An 18,310-nucleotide genomic window follows, 5' to 3' on the forward strand; every position below is an offset into this window, starting at 1 on the left:
AAAACTCAGCAACAGAGCTACCAGAAATGAGCAGAGGGATGAGTTCATATTTTTCCTGTCAGTTATATGTTTGCTTGAAAACAAATAGCAAACCAACCACAACACACCATGCTTCTAGTAAGAGGCTTGCTATGTCTTCCCACCCCCGTCATGATGACTCTTCTACAGACCTGCTGAAGTCCCACAAATCTACCAGACTGCAAGGTAGCAAGATGATATTGTAGAATGGTTGGAACTTTTACTGCTAAGTGTAGTTTAGGCAACAAATGTTTCTTCTCTCTGCTTCTATCATGCCTATTATTCCCCTAAACATTTATTTAAGGTTTCTGAGACTTTGACACACTTGAATTCTTAAAGTGGTCTTGAGAAGCACAACTGAGAAGTATTCCAACTCCATCACTAAACATGCCTTTGACACATTTCCTGTTTTTTTTTTTGTGTGTGTGCTTTCTTTTTTTTTTTTTTTTTCCCCAGCTATGAGAATAAGTCATTGATTGCCCTGGAAAAAGAAGACAATGTGGGAGTCTATTTTAATCTTTTTGTAAAAACAGCAGTTTTTGTGAAGCATGTTTGTTAACAAATTCACTAGGGGCATATTCAGGCCTCCTACTAGAGCTGCTCAATATTTCAATATTTTTGGTTGGTTGTTTGTTTTTTTGTTTTCTTTTTTTTTGTTTTTTTCAGTTCATGATCAGTATGTGGGTGTTACTTGAATCTACTGATAGCATGAAGAATGAGATTTGGAAAATATGTGAGTCTTTCTTTCCTGACCCCATATAGATGCTGAAGTCTGTGTTAGGAACTTTAGGAACTAGAACAGGTGTTGGAAGTACAATTCTCTACCTAAATACTTCTACTTGCTTCTTCCTCCTTTGGTTGCCTTATATAAATATGAAATTCTTTAACAGAAATCATAGAATCCTATAATATCCTGAGTTGGAAGGGACACACAAAGATTATTGAGTCCAACTCCTGGGTCCCCAGAGGACCACCCAAAATATCAGGCCATGTGTCTGAGAGCATTGTCCAAACACTTCTTGAACTCCTGCAGGCTTGATGCTGTAATCAGTTCCCTGGGGAGCCTTTTCCAGTGCCCAACCACCCTCTCAGTGAAGAACCTTTTCCTGATATCCAGCCTGAACTGCCCCTGTCACAGCTTCAAGCCATTTCCTTGCATCCTATCACCGATCTTCCACTGGTTTAACTGTATACAATTGATAACAAGGGAGCCTTCATCTTGTTTGCCACAATAGTGAGATGAATTCAGCCGTATGTGTATGTTCATAGCTCTGATAACAAACAAATAAACAAACAAAACCCACTGAGAATGAACATTAGAAATCAAAAGAGTGAAGCAGAATTGTTTGTAGAGTCTGTAATCAATTCTATCTTGGGTTTGCATGCTCTGTGATCACAGCTGCATTTCTGTGTTTTGAAATATAGTTTTGATTTAAATCAGAACAAAACGTTTTTTCCTAATTTTTCTGTGAAGCAGAAGTGAGAAACTGACATTCTTCTCTGTTTGCATTGGAGGTCTTTGGCTAAAGCTTGATGAGCTTGATTTTGAAAGAATGTTTGAGGCTCAGCAAATAGGAATGTTCTTACTGAACTTCCTCCTGCCTAATACTAAGTATGCTGCAACGTTTGATTTTATAATTTTGCAGTCGTTTGTAAGCTATCTGTAGCTGATTCAGTCTTCACTTTCGCAAGACATTAACAAGTGTCTTTCCATCAATAAGTATAGGTTTGATCAATACATTTCCATTCTGTGGTTGATTATACCATGGTCTAGCCTCAATATCAGTCTGACATATGTTTGTGATGCACACCCAGATCTGAGATTTGGAAGCATTCCTATGTACACAAGATTAGACTTAACTTTATTAAGTTAATAATCATTTTTATTCATTTCAATGAATCGATCAATGCTTTAAAATGAGTGATTTATTTAGATATGAATTATTTTAAGGTGTTCATCTGTACAGGATTTTTGTTATGAGCCAACAATTTCAGAGAAGACAAAAAAAGCTTACCATGTTTAGCCTTCTGAAAATATAGTCTGAAAGGGGTATGCTTGCTCTCTGTAAATATATTGGAGAGTAACCACCAAAGGAAAGAGAATATCTGTTAAAGTTAAGGACAATATTGACACAGACAGGGAAAAAAAAAAAAAAAAAAAAAGGTTGTGAATACCAGTTTTAGACTGGCAAGATCCTGAATGGTTTTCCATTTAGTGGAAAAGTGGGAGGGAAAAAGAAAATAAACTAAATAATAAAAGAAAATAAATAAAGAAACTTAATAAAAAAAAATAGGATTCTGTGACATATTCATCTGAGGTAGCAGAGCTGAAGTTAAGTATCCATGGGGTTCCCTCATGTACAGTGTATTGATTTATTTGACTTATTTATCTCCAGAATGATTGAGACATCTGTCTGAAAATATCAGGATGGAGCAAAGATATTCAGCTTGGAAATATAAATCCAAATGGTTTAGTCTTATATGCAGTAGAAAATTGCCAGTAGTAAGAATCTGACACTCTTTTTAATGACTGGTACTACAGATCTTCCCCACATTGTCAGAAAGTGTTGCTTAGACAGGTTTGCCTTAAAAGGCTCAAGATTTAGCATGGTATAGATGTCAAATAATTAAGTAGCATCTTTAAATCACAGAATCAGAGTGATTGAGGTTGGAAGGGACTTCTGGAGATCATCTAGTACAACCCCCCTGCCAAACAGGATCACCTAGAGCATGTTGCACAGATTGTATCCAGGCAGATGTGGTGGTTTGATACCAGTGCTGTTCTAGCTAGGAATGCAGAGCACAGCACTGTGTGGGCTGCTGCAGGGAAAGTTAACTCCATCCCAGACAGACCCAGCACAGCAGGGTTAGAATACACCCAGAGAAGGAGACTCCACAGCCTCTCTGGGCAACTTGTTCCCGTGCTCTGTCATCTGCATGGTAAATAAGTGTTTTTTCCTATTCAGCTGGAAATTCCTTTGTTTCAGTTTATGCTGCTTGCCTCTTGTTCTGTCTCTGGGCACCACTTCAAACAGTCTGTCCCAGTCCTCTTGACACCCTCCCTTCAGATATTTATACACATTGATAAGATCCCCTCTCAGTTTTCTCTTCTCCAAGAGAAACAGGCCCAGCTCTCTCAGTCTCTCCTCATATGACAGATGCTCCCTTATCATCTTAGCAGCTCTCCACTGGACTCTATCAGGAGTTCTATTACATCATTGTCTATCTACATCCCTCTTGTACTGGGGAGCCCAGAACTGGACACAATACTCCCTGTGTGGCCTCACCAGGACTGAGGAGAGGTGGAGGGTCACCTCCCTCGACCTGATGGAAACATTCTTCCTAATGCAGTCCAGGAAACCATCGGCCTTCTTCGCCACAAGGGCACACTGCTGGCTCATGGTTAACCTGCTGTCCACCAGGACTCCCAGATCCTTCTCTGCAGAGCTGCTTTCCAGCAGCAGCCCCCAGCCTGTACTGGTGCTTGGGGTTATTTCTCCCTAGGCACAGGACTCTCCACTTGCCTTTGTTGAACTTCATGAGGTTCCTCACTGCACAACTCCCCAGCCTGTCCAGGTTTCTCTCAATGGCAGCACAGCCCTCAGGGGTATCAGATACTCCTTCCAGTGTTGTGTAATCCACAAACTTGCTGAGGGTGTACTCTATTCCATCATCCAGGTCATTGATAAGGTGATTTCCTTTCAAACCAAGCTCTAGTCTCCCTAGTCTTGCATAACATATAACTTATGGATCAGTTTCTGTTCTGTAAGTGCACAGCTATAAATACATAGATATTTCTACTAAGTGACCACTTCTTGTAATATACATTTGGAGGTGGCAGTAGTTGATTTTTAAGGTAATCAGATAGGATTGTAAAGTCTATCCCAATGTTTCTGGTTAGTACTGGAATGGAACTAATGAATGATTCTAAGAGCTGTAAAAAATGAAGGCCTGGTGTTAGGTGATATTTGTATGGTGCAGACATGCCTAAACTAGTTTTAGAGCCATACATTTTTACCTCAGTTCTGTAAAACCCTGTTTATTTTACTGTTTCTGTCTGGAATAATACCATATACTAAAACAGCTAGCCAGCATGTAACACAGTGATGCTGGGAATGGAAATTTCTACAAAAACAAAACAGAACAAAACAAAAAAAATAAGGAAAGCTTTTAAAGTTTATCCAGCCACTAGGAAAGTAAGATTTGTCAACAAAGCCAGCCAGTAAATAAGGAAACACTACACTCATGAATTTATTGTCCTGGAGAGATGAAAAGATGAATTACCAGGATTAGAAGTGGAACACTTGGCTTCCTAAGGAGAACAACTCACCTTGTTATGTCTCTGAATTGTTCCTTGTGGTGTTACTCCTGATTTCACCCCAAACTTTGACAATTAAACCAACCAAACAAAAACAGCATGCAATACTTCAATAGGCTTATTATACTCAAAATGTAAATAAAACTTGTCTGTTTACTGCATACATCTGAATACCTACCTTAGCAATTTGCTACCTATAATTGTTTTGTTCTTTACCCATCCAGAATGTCATTTTCATACCTAGGGACGTTAACATTGCACTGCATGGGTTTAGGTGTTATCACCTCTCTGTTCAAACATTAGTCCAAAGCTGTACAGTTTTTACAGTAGTTCAAACAAGTTCAAAAGAGTCTGAAAGAAGAAAACACCTGACTCTGCAAGGTTACTGAAGATGTTCTTGACTGAAAGGATGTTTTCAGACATCATAATTCTACAGCAGAATTATTGTGCTTTAATTCTTGTTTAGCATTCTTATGTGAAATAGAAATTCTGTCACTAACTTTGATCTTTCGACAATTCTTCCTGAGTGACGTTATGTTCAAAGTCCCACTCACAAGTTCTATTGGTGATTAAAATAATCTTTACACCAGGGTGCATATAAAATATGTTTCTGTGATCACAGAACCCTGAAGACAAATGGCTTTATATGACGCCAACACTGCCTTCCTATTAGTTTTTCAAAAAGATAAAACATAAAAGCAAATTAAATTAGAGACACCTAAACAGGAGATAACATCATAAGAAAATGTATCTTTTTTTTTTTTTTTTTCCATTTAAATTTCCATGAGAGTCTCTGAAAACATTGTAAAAGCTTTGCTGTAAATAGGCTTAACAACCTAGTAGTCTGATAGCTTCAGGACTCTGACAGGACCCTGAAATGCAGCAACACTTGCAGGGCTTACAGAAATCATTAGTAGTAATAGTATTTTGCAACAATTTAGGCCAACAAAATCAGAGACAAAAAGGTGTATCTCAGCAGACAATACATGCAGTTACACAAAACTGTTTTGAAAAGCAAATTCCTGAATAGATCTAATCAAGACCATGCCTTTTTTTAGGAGTGTGGAACCCAAACTGTTCAGGCAGCTGTACTGATTGACAGAACTAGGATCTCAGTGATAGTAGCTAAGCTCTGTCATCTCTGATTAGCAATATTACTTCTGCAGCTGCTTGCCTCAGGTGTCTTTCAAGCATCTGAAATGTTCCTGGAGGTCTGAGCATGAGGAATCACTTGAGCACAAGTGACGAGGAAGAGGGTAGCAATGTCCTAGAGTGGAAATTCACTACTGAGGAGCAAATGGAAAATTTAAAATAGCTATCAGAGAAGACTTTGGTGTAAGTCTGAGGGAACTATTATCTTCATGTCCACTGGAATCAGTGGGAACAGGATTGAGTTAATCAAAAAACAACAGTAAGGACTCCTAACAAATCTGTTGTGACTTCTAAAAAGATTAGTTAGAATGATCTCATGATTTTTGGAATATATGTGTTTACAAAAATTTCTAAGCTCACTTTAATATTCTGTTTCTAATATAAATAAGAGATTATTTGAGCACTGAATTTGTATATATGCATAAATAATATATATAATAGTAATATATATTATCCATTTTCCTTTATCTATAAAAATGGATGCCTCTGAATCTTCCCTTAAAGGCAGTGAACTTCTGTATAGATGCAAGAAACTGCTGCCAGGAAATTCCTTTGTGTCCTTAGTCATCAAGCTTTCTTCCATTATTCTTTGTTACAGGGTGCCTCATCACTTGAGGTTTCAGACAGTACTGTCACCCTAAGTCATAATACAAAGAATAAATTTTCTATTTTGTGTTTTACTTGAGAAATAAAATGAAAAGCCTCATTATCTAGTAGCTACGTGATGGAATGTGTTTATTTTATATTTTAAATAAAATGAAATTTAATGTCCTTGAAATTACAACATGAAAAATACCTCTGAAGAAGTTTACAATGCAGATGCAGTTTGGTGCAGAAATACGCAAAAGTTTTAGGCTAGCTGACTTGATACGACTGTTCCTAATTCTGGGTAGTATAGAACAATCTGGTGGTTAATCTGTCTTGCCACAGAGCTGGATTTACCCGGTTATTTACTCAATGAATCTGTGTGTCCCACTTCAGCCTGTGCTGCATCACAGCCAGTGAACAGCAACTGCCAGTGCATGCACTTTTTTCTTCCTAAACTTCTTCCTAAACACTTGTGAGCAGGGGATGGCTTGCGAAAAACCATCTCCTTCTGTAGAAACTTAGCTAAATTAAGTGATGTCCTTCTCAAATTACGAAGTTGTTCTCCTGACCTCTCTGGCAGCAGTGAGCTCTGGGTGACAACTCCTTGGTCTGCATACAAACTGCTTGCCAGTGCCACCATGTCCACCCAACCAGCTGCTGGTGCAGATAAGAGAATCTCTTGGGCTGGGGCTCTGTCATGCAGGCAGCCGTGACACCATGAAGCTCTTCTGGGCCAGGCACATATGGCTGTATCCATGCCTTCACTGCGAGCCTCGGCAGAGGAAAGCCTGGCCCTATACAGATGTGCAAAAAAAAGTTTATTTCAATAAGCAAATCATATTTTAATTTTAATTTTATATTTTATTTTTACCTTTACAGCCTGGACCACACAGGTGAACTGGTGAATTTCATCCCTGTGTTGAGTCTGTCTCCCTTTTTTTTTTTTTTTTTTTTCTTTCTACACTCTTCTTGCTGCCAAGGAAACCTGGTGTAGGAAGAGCAGTTCTGAAAGCTTGCACATGGCTCCTGTTGCTAAGGAAACTACTGACATTGCCTGCAGACCTCTGGTGCAGGGCTCTTATATGCAGTTGTACACTTGAGGGCTGAGATCCACATGGGTGAAAAGGCTGTGGAGAAAACAGAATCGCTATTTTTTCATTTTGTTTCATATTGTGAAGGTCACCAGCATTTAATCCCTGAGAGTGATTTTGCAAAAACTTAGCAAGGACAGTATCCCTCACGTTTCCTTAGCAATGATGAGTGCCTGTGTCTGCAACCATTTGCAAAGTAGCTAATCAAGCAGCTACTGTAACTGCCATGTCCAATTCCCTTCACTCTCATCCTGAGTTATTCCAAAGAGAGACATAGCAAGGAGACATAGACAGATGTGATCTGTTGTGAAATGCAAATGATGACCCTTCCATAGTTCCCATAGTTCTTGTACTTCTGTCTAGCTGGTAAAAAAAAAAAAAAAAAAAAAAAAACACAAAACTTTCTATGAACAGTGAAAATTATATGTATTGCTAAGCCACATGTTGGAATACGTGTGTATTTTGAATTGAAGTTATATATGCAAAATTACATAGAAAAACTGACATTTCTAGTATCCCACAAGGACTGATGCTTATCTGCTCATTCATTGACCTTCATGGGTTTCTTATCAGGTATGTATGAGCACATTTAGCTTTTTGACTTTAATAGTACCTTTCTTACTCATTTCAACTCATACTCCACACAAATTGCTTGCCTTGCAGCTTCGCTAAGGTTCTTATACTAATAGAGTAAAGATCAAGACTAATTACTTGAATGAATTATTGATCAGAAAAAAATTGAACACAGAGGGCAAGTAACAATTTAGGATGTGAAACAAAACAAGTTTTATATAGCAATCCAGTACACTCAGAGCATACACTGTGTTTCCTCTTCTAACAGATACACAGATTCTTAAGCCATTCCTGGACATTATTTCCAACATGTCAACTCTGGTTATATAGTTCCTATAACTCTCTCTTGGCTTCAGTCTTTGAGGCACTCAGTACAAATGCTAACAGCTACACAAGCCAGAGTGCCACTCATTTTGTGGGACTGGCCAAATAAAAAGTAGCTGTATAAATTAATGACTCATAAGGAGGGTTTCACAAGCTTTGGGATTATATTGGCAGCAGAACAGGAAACAGCAGCTGGAAATTAACAGAAAGCTCAGCTTTTACCTTTCCTATTCAAAATGTATTTGAGGTTGCAATACTAGAATGTCGGTATCTTTTAGCATCTATGGAGACATAGAAATACTGACCACATTATAATGAAAAATATTAAGTTCAACAATAAGTCCAGCATCTCTCTGCCTACCAGCCATAAAACTAAGGAGTTAACCACACTTTATCTTCATGTTAATTTTGAGCAGTTAGTTTGTGAATCAGACTCATCCCTTTTAGTTTTGGACATACCTTTGAAACACTATTTTGCAGCTTTCCATAGCCATCCTCTCCCCAATATGTTCCCGTGTTACCATATTGCAGTGCATGGAAACATAGTGCAGTCCCCCAGGGCTCAGTGCTGGGGCCAGTCCTCTTTAATATCTTTATCGATGACCTGGGTGAGGGGATCGAGTGCACCCTCAGTAAGTTTGCAGGTGACACCAAGTTAGGTGCGTGTGTCGATCTGCTCGAGGGAAGGAAGGCTCTGCAGGAGGATCTGGATAGGCTGGACCGATGGGCTGAGGTCAACTGTATGAAGTTCAACAAGGCCAAGTGCCGGGTCCTGCATCTGGGGTGCAACAACCCCAAGCAGCACTACAGGCTGGGAGATGAGTGGTTGGAAAGCTGCCTGGCTGAGAAGGACCTGGGAATACTAGTCGATAGGCAGCTGAATATGAGCCAGCAGTGTGCTCAGGTGGCCAAGAAGGCCAACAGCATCCTGGCTTGTATAAGAAGCAGTGTGGCCAGCAGGTCTAGGGAGGTGATTGTCCCCCTGTACTCGGCTCTGGTGAGGCTGCACCTCGAGTACTGTGTTCAGTTTTGGGCCCCTCGCTACAAGAAGGACATCGAGGTGCTCGAGAGAGTCCAGAGAAGGGCAACAAGGCTGGTGTGTGGTCTGGAGAACAAGTCTTACAAGGAGCGGCTGAGGGAGCTGGGGTTGTTTAGCCTAGAGAAGAGGAGGCTCAGGGGAGACCTCATTGCTCTCTATAGGTACCTTAAAGGAGGCTGTAGCGAGGTGGGGGTTGGTCTATTCTCCCACATGCCCGGTGACAGGATGAGGGGGAATGGGCTAAAGTTGCGCCAGGGGAGGTTTAGGTTGGATATTAGGAAGAACTTCTTTACTGAAAGGGTTGTTAGGCATTGGAATGGACTGCCCAGGGAAGTCGCCATCCCTGGAGGTCTTTAAAAGACGTTTAGATGTAGAGCTTAGTGATATGGTTTAGTGGAGGACTTGTTAGTGTTAGGTCAGAGGTTGGACTCGGTGATCTTGGAGGTCTCTTCCAACCTAGACGATTCTGTGATTCTGTGATTCTGTGAAACAGTAGAGTCAAAGCTTCAAGATTTGAAAGTACTTTAGCATTTTGAGTTTTTTGGATTTTGAGTATTTTAACATTTTGAGTTTTTTGCGGTTTAAGTGTCCATATCAAAATGAGGTCTGTGCTGGAAATAACTGACTCTTTTTTTTTTTTTTTAATAGTAAAATAAAGCAAAGTGTTATTAAAAAAAAAAAAAAAAAGCACAACGCTGTGCTTAAAGACTTGTTGTTTTCCACTATTTCAACAAAGATAACAGACTTCCGTGATAAATCCCACATTCTTCAAAGAACCCTCTTGTTCTGCTGAAGGATGTTTTCCAGAGAAACAGAAAAAAAATGTGTTTGACCAGTGTACTCAGAGCAATCCCATGGAGAACTGACAGCACGACAAACAATAGTCAGCCAAGTTTAGGTACCTAAACCTGGCCATACCTACCAGAATGGCCAGGAAGACCCCCAGGGAAGCTGTTCACTTCACTCTCTTCACTTTCATGCTCTTCAAAATTCACTCAGCCAACAGAACTGACTGCATCTGAATCTGACAGAGGGGCCTTTTATTCAGTCAGGCATAGATTTCTAATTAGTTGGCACTATGAATTTACTGTAATGCAACTCTTTCTTACCCCTGGTGATCTGAGAGCATCTTAAAAATGCAGGTTAACACAGTTATGAATTCACAGGGTTGGGAACTGGTTGGCATTTGTAGCCAATGAAAAACACACGCTCTTTTCCCAAGGGTACAATGACCTCTAACACATGGATATTTTTCCCCATATTTCTTTAACAGTTTACCCCAATATTTCCCATTTTCATAAGTTTACAAAAATGGTCATTTTGCTCATCTATAAAAACTGATTTTTATTTTTCATGCACACGTACATGAAAACAAAACTAAAATTCCATTTGCTCAAAATTATGAAACTGGGGTGAGTGACTTCAACACCTGTAGAGAAAAACAAAATTATTACTTGTGAATTCTAGAGAAGGTGTTTCTGAACTCCCCTGGTTAAGGATAAGCAATAGTTATGGCTACAATTATGATTACTTATGCACAATTTATGTCAGAACCTGATTAGCAGGCAATAAGAACAGATCCCATAATGGCAATAGGCAAGAGCTTTTCACTAATGAAGCAGAGCTAGAGGTCTGACTGAGAAGGTAAGAGCTGTTATTGTATTTGAAATAGGAGAACAAAAATGAGTAAAATATTTGACTAGCTTATGATTATTTTTTCCATATGATTTTCAAATCTTTAAAGATTTGCATTTTCAGGGACCTAAAGATTATTCATGTTGCAGCACTGGTAAATTTGAAGATGCTATCATGCAGAAATCAGTTTATCCATCTTGAAAAATGTCCTGAAAATTGAGATGAAACACTTTACCAGAGTGAAAGCTACAGATACTCTACTCCTTCCATTAACAAGTAGTCTTACCACACCCTACTTACCAGACACACACATCTTTTTACTAATCACATACCACTTTTTTGTGGTTTCATCCTGACGGACAGCTAAACTCCACCACAACCACTTTCTTACTCCCACCCCTCAAAGACACAGAGGAGGAAGAAAGTACGATAAGAAAGAAAAAGGCTCATGGATTGAGATAAGGATAACTTAATTAAACGGAAAAGAAAGAGAGAGACAAGCAAAGGCCACATGGAAGCAAAGGGAGAGAAAAACATCATTCTCTACTTCCCATCAATGAGAAATATTCAGCCATGTCTTGAGAAGCAGGGCCTCAATGCATGCAGTGATTGTTTGGGAGGACAGATGTTTTCATAACAGGAGTCCTCTTTTCTCTTTCCCCTTTCCCACTTTTACTGTTGAGTGTGACATCATATGGTATGGAAAACCCCTTTGTTTGGTTTAGGTCAACTGCCCTGGATATGTCCCCTTACCTCCTCTTGCCCACACCCAGCCTACTGTTTTCTGGGGGCTTTGGAGGGGGTCTTGGTGCTGTGCCATTAATGCTTGGCAACAGACAAAACATGGGTGCAATATCAGGGTTGTTCCAGCTACAGGTGCAGAGCACAGCACCATATGGGCTGCTGTGGAGAAAGCTAACACCAACCCAGCCAAACACAGTACACATTCAGAAATAGTGCTTATCCAACAGATCAAGATTGCTCAACCTCTGAGCAGCTGACAGATTCACAGAATGGCTGGGGTTGGAAGGGACCTCTGGAGGTCATCTGGTCCAGCCCCTCTGCTCAACCATATCTAGATGAAGATCTCCAGTGAGGAGACTCCACAACATCTCTGGGCAACCAATGCCAATGCTCAGTCACCTGCACAGAAAAGAAATGCTTCCTGGTGTTCAGACAGAACTTCTTGTGTCCCACTACCTCTTGTCCTGTCACTGGGCACCACTGAAAAGAGCCTGACTTCATCATCTTTACATCCTCCTTTCAGGTATTTATATTCATTGGTAAGATATCAACTGAACAGTGCCAGCTCTCTCAGCCTCTCTTCATAGGAGAGGTGCTCCAGTCCATTCATCATCTTCGTGGCCCTTTGAAGGACTCTCTCCAGTAGCTCCATGTCTCTCTTGTACTGGGGAGCCCCAGACTGGACACAGCACTCCAGGAGTGGCCTCTCCAGTGCTGAATAGAGGGGAAGGATCACCCCCCTCAACCTTCTGGCAATACACCTCCTAATGCATTCCTGGATACCATTGGCCTTCTTCGTGAAAAGGACAGTAGTTCTTCCTTTAAAATGAATGGCAGATCTCTCACTAAGATTTGGGTAGGAGCCAGCTGTTAACATAGTTCCTTTCTGGTTAATTATTTAATTTCACTCTCAGAGAACAAAATGTGGATGAGGAATCACAAAGATTCATTTCACTTCCATCACATCACAAATGTAGTCAACAATATTGGGCAAACTATCAGACCTGTATGTCTCTTATTTTTTTTTTTACCTAAAAAATAATATGATAGCATTTCCCCTATTATAATTTCCTTGTGAAAAAAAAAAAAAAGCAATAAAAAGATGTATTTCTTTGTATATGCAATAGAAAGCTGAAAACGTAATATTACGAAAATGTCCAGCAACAGACTAAGCTTTGTTAATGAAGTACCTTTTGCATATCGGATGTAATAACTCTATGCAGTAAAGTAGGTTGTCTGATTAGAAACAGCTTTGCATAGGAAGAGTTGGGTGCACTTAAAGAGTAGTTGTGAGGTAACAAGGACTTACTTTTGCTGCAAACCAACAAAAATAATTTAAAAAACAAGTGTTGCGAATGTTGCAGAAGCCCCATCTCCCCCCCTCCCCCCCCCCTTTTTTTTCTTATATACTTCTGCACTTGGAAACATTTAAGTGTGTCCAAAATCTGGGATAAAATACTGAAAAATGTTTGATTCATATATATATATATATTTTATATATATATATATATTTTTTTTCATATGCTGTTGAAAAGCTTTTGCCCACAATAATCAGGTAAGTATGACTCTTCTCATGCTGGATCAATAAGTACTGCAGCAGTCAGGGTAGGCAGGAGATAAAGCTGACTGGGAATTAAGTGGTGAACAGGCAACAGCCAAGGATCCCAGCTTTGGTTATGTTTAGAAAGGAGCAGACATGGCTTCCTGGAAAGATTCCTAAGAGTGCATCAGTGTCAGCAGTTTAGGATGTTTCTTACTTCAGTGACAAAAATGATAACATTTTTAGAATAAATACTTTTTTTTTTTTTTTGGCTTGATTTTTATCTACACTTCTATTTGGCAATTTTTTTTTTTCAGTTTTGTTTTCCTTGAGATTACATTCACCATGAATGAGAGTTATTCCTACAGTTCTACTTGCAAAATTTGTCTTTGCCAGTATTTCTGTTTGAGATCACACTTCAAAACAGCACACAGCTGGTTTAACTGGGAGGATTTTACTTCCATCCTAGTGGCATATAACCACTACAGATTTTATGACTATGCAGCTACCCTATTTTCTCTATCACTGTAAACTGTCCTCAAACAGCAATCCAAGTGTCCTTGATAGCGGTCACAGTTGTTTAGACACCTGTCTTTGAGCAGTTCACTGTAACCAAAAGCATTTTTTCTTTGGGAACCCTCGGCATTTGCTACTTTCCCTGACTCTGTAAACGTACAGGTCTGAACAGTGAGATGAAGAAAACCAAAGTACAGCAATGCTTCTTTAAGGGGAGGAAGTGATCAAAGCTTACTTATTCCACCAACTCCTTGTTTGCTGCGTGTGGTGGGTCTGACCCTGACTTGCTGCCAGACGCCCACCTAGCTGCTTTCTCACTTTCCCTCCACAACAGGACAGGGGAGAAAATAAGATGGAAAAACTCATGAGTCAAGAGAAAAGCAGGGACATATCTTACCATTTACCATCGCAGGCAAAACAGACTCCACTTGGGGAGAATTAATTTAATTTTTTGTGAATTAAAAATAGAGTAGGATGTTGGGAAACAAAGGCAAAAGTCAAAACACCTTCTTCCAGCCCCACATATTTTCCAGGCTCAATTTCACTGCTTTGATCCTGTCTCTTCTACCTTCTCCACATCCCAAGTGGCACAGGGGGATGGAGGTTGGGGGTTGTGGTCAGTCCATAAGAGTTCCTCTCTGATACTTTTTTCTCCTCACACTTTTCCCCTGCTCCAGTATGGGGTCCCTCCCATGGATTGCAGTCCTTCATGAAGAGCACTGCTCCTACATGGATCCTTCTCATGGGTTGCAATTCTTCAAGAACTCCTCCAGCACGTGTCCAGGTCATGGGGTACAGTCTTTCAGGAAAGGACTGCTCCAGCATGGGTCCCCCATGGGCTGCAGCTCCTGTTGGACGACCTTGGGCTTCAGCGTGGAGATCTGCTCCAGCATGGTCCTTCATGGGCTGCAGGGGGACAGCCTGCTCCACCAGGGCCCTCTCCACAGGCCGCAGGGGAACTTCTGTTCCATGCCTGGAGCAACTCCTGCCCTCCTTCTGCACTGACCTTGGGGGCTGCAGGGCTGGTTCTCTCACATTTTCTCATCCCTCTCTCTCCCAGCTGCTGCACAGCATTTTTATTTTTATTTTTTTCACCGTTTCTTAAACACGTTATTACAGAGGCACCACCAAACATCACTGATTGGCTTATCTTTGGCTAGTGGTGGATTCATTTTGGAGCCAGCTGGAACAAGCTGTGCCCAGCACGAGGCTGCCCCTGATTTCTTACTGAAGCCGCCCTTTCAGCCTCTCAACTACCAATCCCTTGCCACATAAATCCAATACACTGTGACAGTCTCTCTGCTGTAACAGACATATTCACCCTTCATGCCTACTGGCTTAAGCCTATCTTTGCCTTGCCTTTCGTTCTCTTCCCTTCCCTCCCATGTTCATGTAGACACACACTGACACAGCTCAAAGCCATTCTACTGGAAGCTTCTGCACATGAAGCATGTCTGGCTCATAATATTTTCATTAATAACTTTATAAGCAAGTTTTAGGGAGTTTCTTCTGGAATTTCAGGAATTGTTCAGTGCCTCCAGCACATTTTCATGAACTGCTTATATCATTCATATTTTCTAAGTGCTTTCATTTTCAGCAATGAAAAATATTTCATTTTATATTGGAAGCTCGGCCAATGGAGGGTAATCAAGTTCCCTGTCTGTCACAATGTGAGAATTCTGCTTGTTTGTCATCCACATTTTGGATAAGAAGAGAGGTGATTGAAGACTGACAAGTGACACAAAGTTATGAAATAAATCAAAAAGACTTTGGGCTCAAAAATATCACGAGGGAAGAGTTATTTTCTTATCCTATAGGCTCTCAGTGAGAGTCTGAATAATAACCGGGGGAACCTGAGAATGCCCACTACATCAGACCTTCTACTAACATAAAAACAACATGTCCAGTACAGTGACCTCAGACAAGGGGAACAAGTTTGCACATGTAACAGAAATATTATGCTGTTGGTAACTATCTGCTAAATATTGTGGTAGGACTTGTTACAGTAGGTCCAGTGACTGTATGTGAACGTGTGTGTGTGTGTGTACACCTTTCAGCTGAGTGTTCCAAGGAAATGACACCTAAACAGTCATGCTGTTTATTTATAGAGGAGTGTATCAGTCTATCTGTCTTTTCACCTTTCACCTTGACTGTTGAGTCTGTTGTAAATTTCAACTGAATTTCATAGAGGAAAGTCTAAGGCTTCTAAATCTTTTACAGAAATTTGAAGCTGTGTAGAGGTTTGTAACCCAGCTAAAGCAGGCATAACAGCTGAGATCAACTACATTCTGCACTCAGTATTCTACTTGGAAAGATAATGACTCCAGCTACAATGAAAGCTTTGATCCAAATCCACACCTTTGCAGATATGAGCTAATTTAACTATTAGATACTAAACCATTGGAGCCCAAGGTATGTTAGTTTCAATTGTTCTAGAGATCTTTTCCTTTTTTTTTTTTCTTTTCTTTTTTTTTTTCTCCATGATCAGGGGTCTGTGATTCTTAGATATGTTTCACATTCTTACTTATTTTAGAAACCAGGCCTTTTTGATCCAAAGGTTATCTAAATATAAAGTCATGTAAAATATTTTTCAACAAAGTATGACAGACAGACAAAGTTCTCAAAGATACCAGTTTTATGCGAACATGCTGGGTAGAGAAGGGAGTTTCTATTAAGCTCCCCATGACAGAACAGTTGTATGAACCACCAGAGGTCACACAGGCAGAGAATCTCATCTCTGCATAACAAATATGTAGGAAACTAAGCTTCTTTGTTTTTGATTCTCACAACATTGCTTGCAAATGAAGTGTAAACAAAGCCAGCAAAATGTATGGTCTCTTGGTGAAGAAATGGTACCCATACATCCACTTGGTAACATAGGAAGAGCTCCACTCACGTCCAGCTGGACATCACAGGAGAACACTGAACTGCACTGAATGAGGGGGTGCAGACCTCAGTGACTGTCATGCACACCAGGAGAGGTCCAGCCACAGAGCTCAGTGAGAACAAGTTATCCTTTTTCACAGTTCAACAGATTTAGGTTTATCTCAAAGCCTGTGCTCAACTTCAGACATTTCTTTCATCTCTGGGACGTCTTCAGCCTCTGGAAAAAGAGTGCATTTTATAGTCTGTCCTTTCTCAACAGTTATGAATGGGGTCTTCCGCCAGGTCCAATTTTAAATAGGAAACTGTTTATTTCTTCTGCAGGAAAGGAGGTCTGGCATGAGAAGATCTCAGTGCACAATCCATTCTACTAGTTCTTATAGCATTGCTAGAATATAATACAATGCATTTTGGGGTAAAAACACTTAATACCTTTTAATATAGAAAACAGACTTGCACAGAAATGCCAACATCAGTAATGTATTAGATGGATAACCTATGAGATAAATTGAAACAGAAACACAGTTCCAAACTAAGTGCTATCTGGTGTTTTGCCCTTTCTTAAATACACCTTCCCAGCAGTGCCATCAACTTGGCTGATGGGCTCAGACGTGTCCTGCAGTAGTTCTATTAGGGACAGTCTTGAACTGACTGTGTCCAGTATGGGGCAGCCCCTGGACTCTTCTTGCAGATGTTGTCCCCCTTCCCAGATACCTAAACCTTATCACCTATATCCTACAAAATTTGCAAGAATGAAAACTGAAAACAGAGAAACACTGAAAAATATATATATATATATATATATATATATATTGCAGTGAGAGTGAGCAAAATAACAGGATCTTCTTCCATCCTCACATGAAGTTACCTTGAACCTTTTTTTGTCTGCTCCTTTCCTAAACACATGGATCTTACCCTGCTCTGTATCCTCCTTCTCAAATCATTTTACATGGCACCTTTTTTCTTATTTGACCTACCTCACTTAAGAAAATTACTATCAAAACTTATTTTTGTGTGTACATTTCAGCAGCTCTAGAGATTTAAGAAGTAAATTATCCTTTATAAAGGCAAAAACTGTGAAAAGAATTGCATGTACTTACTGAAAAAAAATAAAGTAGGTTCAGCAGGAGGGACACCATCTGAATAATTTTTTTCCCCTTCACTTCATTTTTATCTTTTCTTCGTTTTCAGTCATGTTGTACATATTGATTTTGGGTAACCAGTCCTTATTTAAATTCATAAATCATACAATAGATAAACTTCCTAAATACAATGTATAATTTGGACCATGCAAACCAAAACTGATTGAGTTGTTTTAGGTATCCAAAAAATTTGGCATGCAAAATATCAGTAAATTGTAAAGTCAGAGGATAAAAGTAGTATTATAATATCTTAATTATTTTTCCTATCTTGTCATGAATAAAACAAAATGTCATAAAATGACCTCAAAAATGTGAGATTTTATTCGGTAATTATGTTTCGAATTCTGTATTTAAAATAATATCTGAAACATATTTTTTTTCCCCATTTAATGCCAGTTCATCCTCACACAAAGCTTAGGAAGAGGCATTCCATGAAGAATAAAACCAGTCACAGAAATGACAGGCACCTGTTTATTCAACCTGTCAACATTTATGTTGGAAGTGAGCATGTAGCAAGCAGTTAATCTTATAGGAATTATAGCTACAGAACAAAATACCATTACTAACTTGTTCAAACAGGTGCCAAAAATATGTTTTTATGGATTTTTCTTTCCATTTTTAATGCACGATGTATGCTAAAATAAGTTATGCTGAAAAAAAGTCAGTTTCCTTTTTTTTCAGTTGACAATTCCACTAATAGCCAGGCTAGTATTACCACTGGAGCAGAAGCTAAAATAAAATGTCTGT

This window comes from Cygnus atratus, chromosome 1, assembly GCF_013377495.2.
Source record: "Cygnus atratus isolate AKBS03 ecotype Queensland, Australia chromosome 1, CAtr_DNAZoo_HiC_assembly, whole genome shotgun sequence".
Taxonomy (NCBI): Eukaryota; Metazoa; Chordata; class Aves; order Anseriformes; family Anatidae; genus Cygnus; species Cygnus atratus.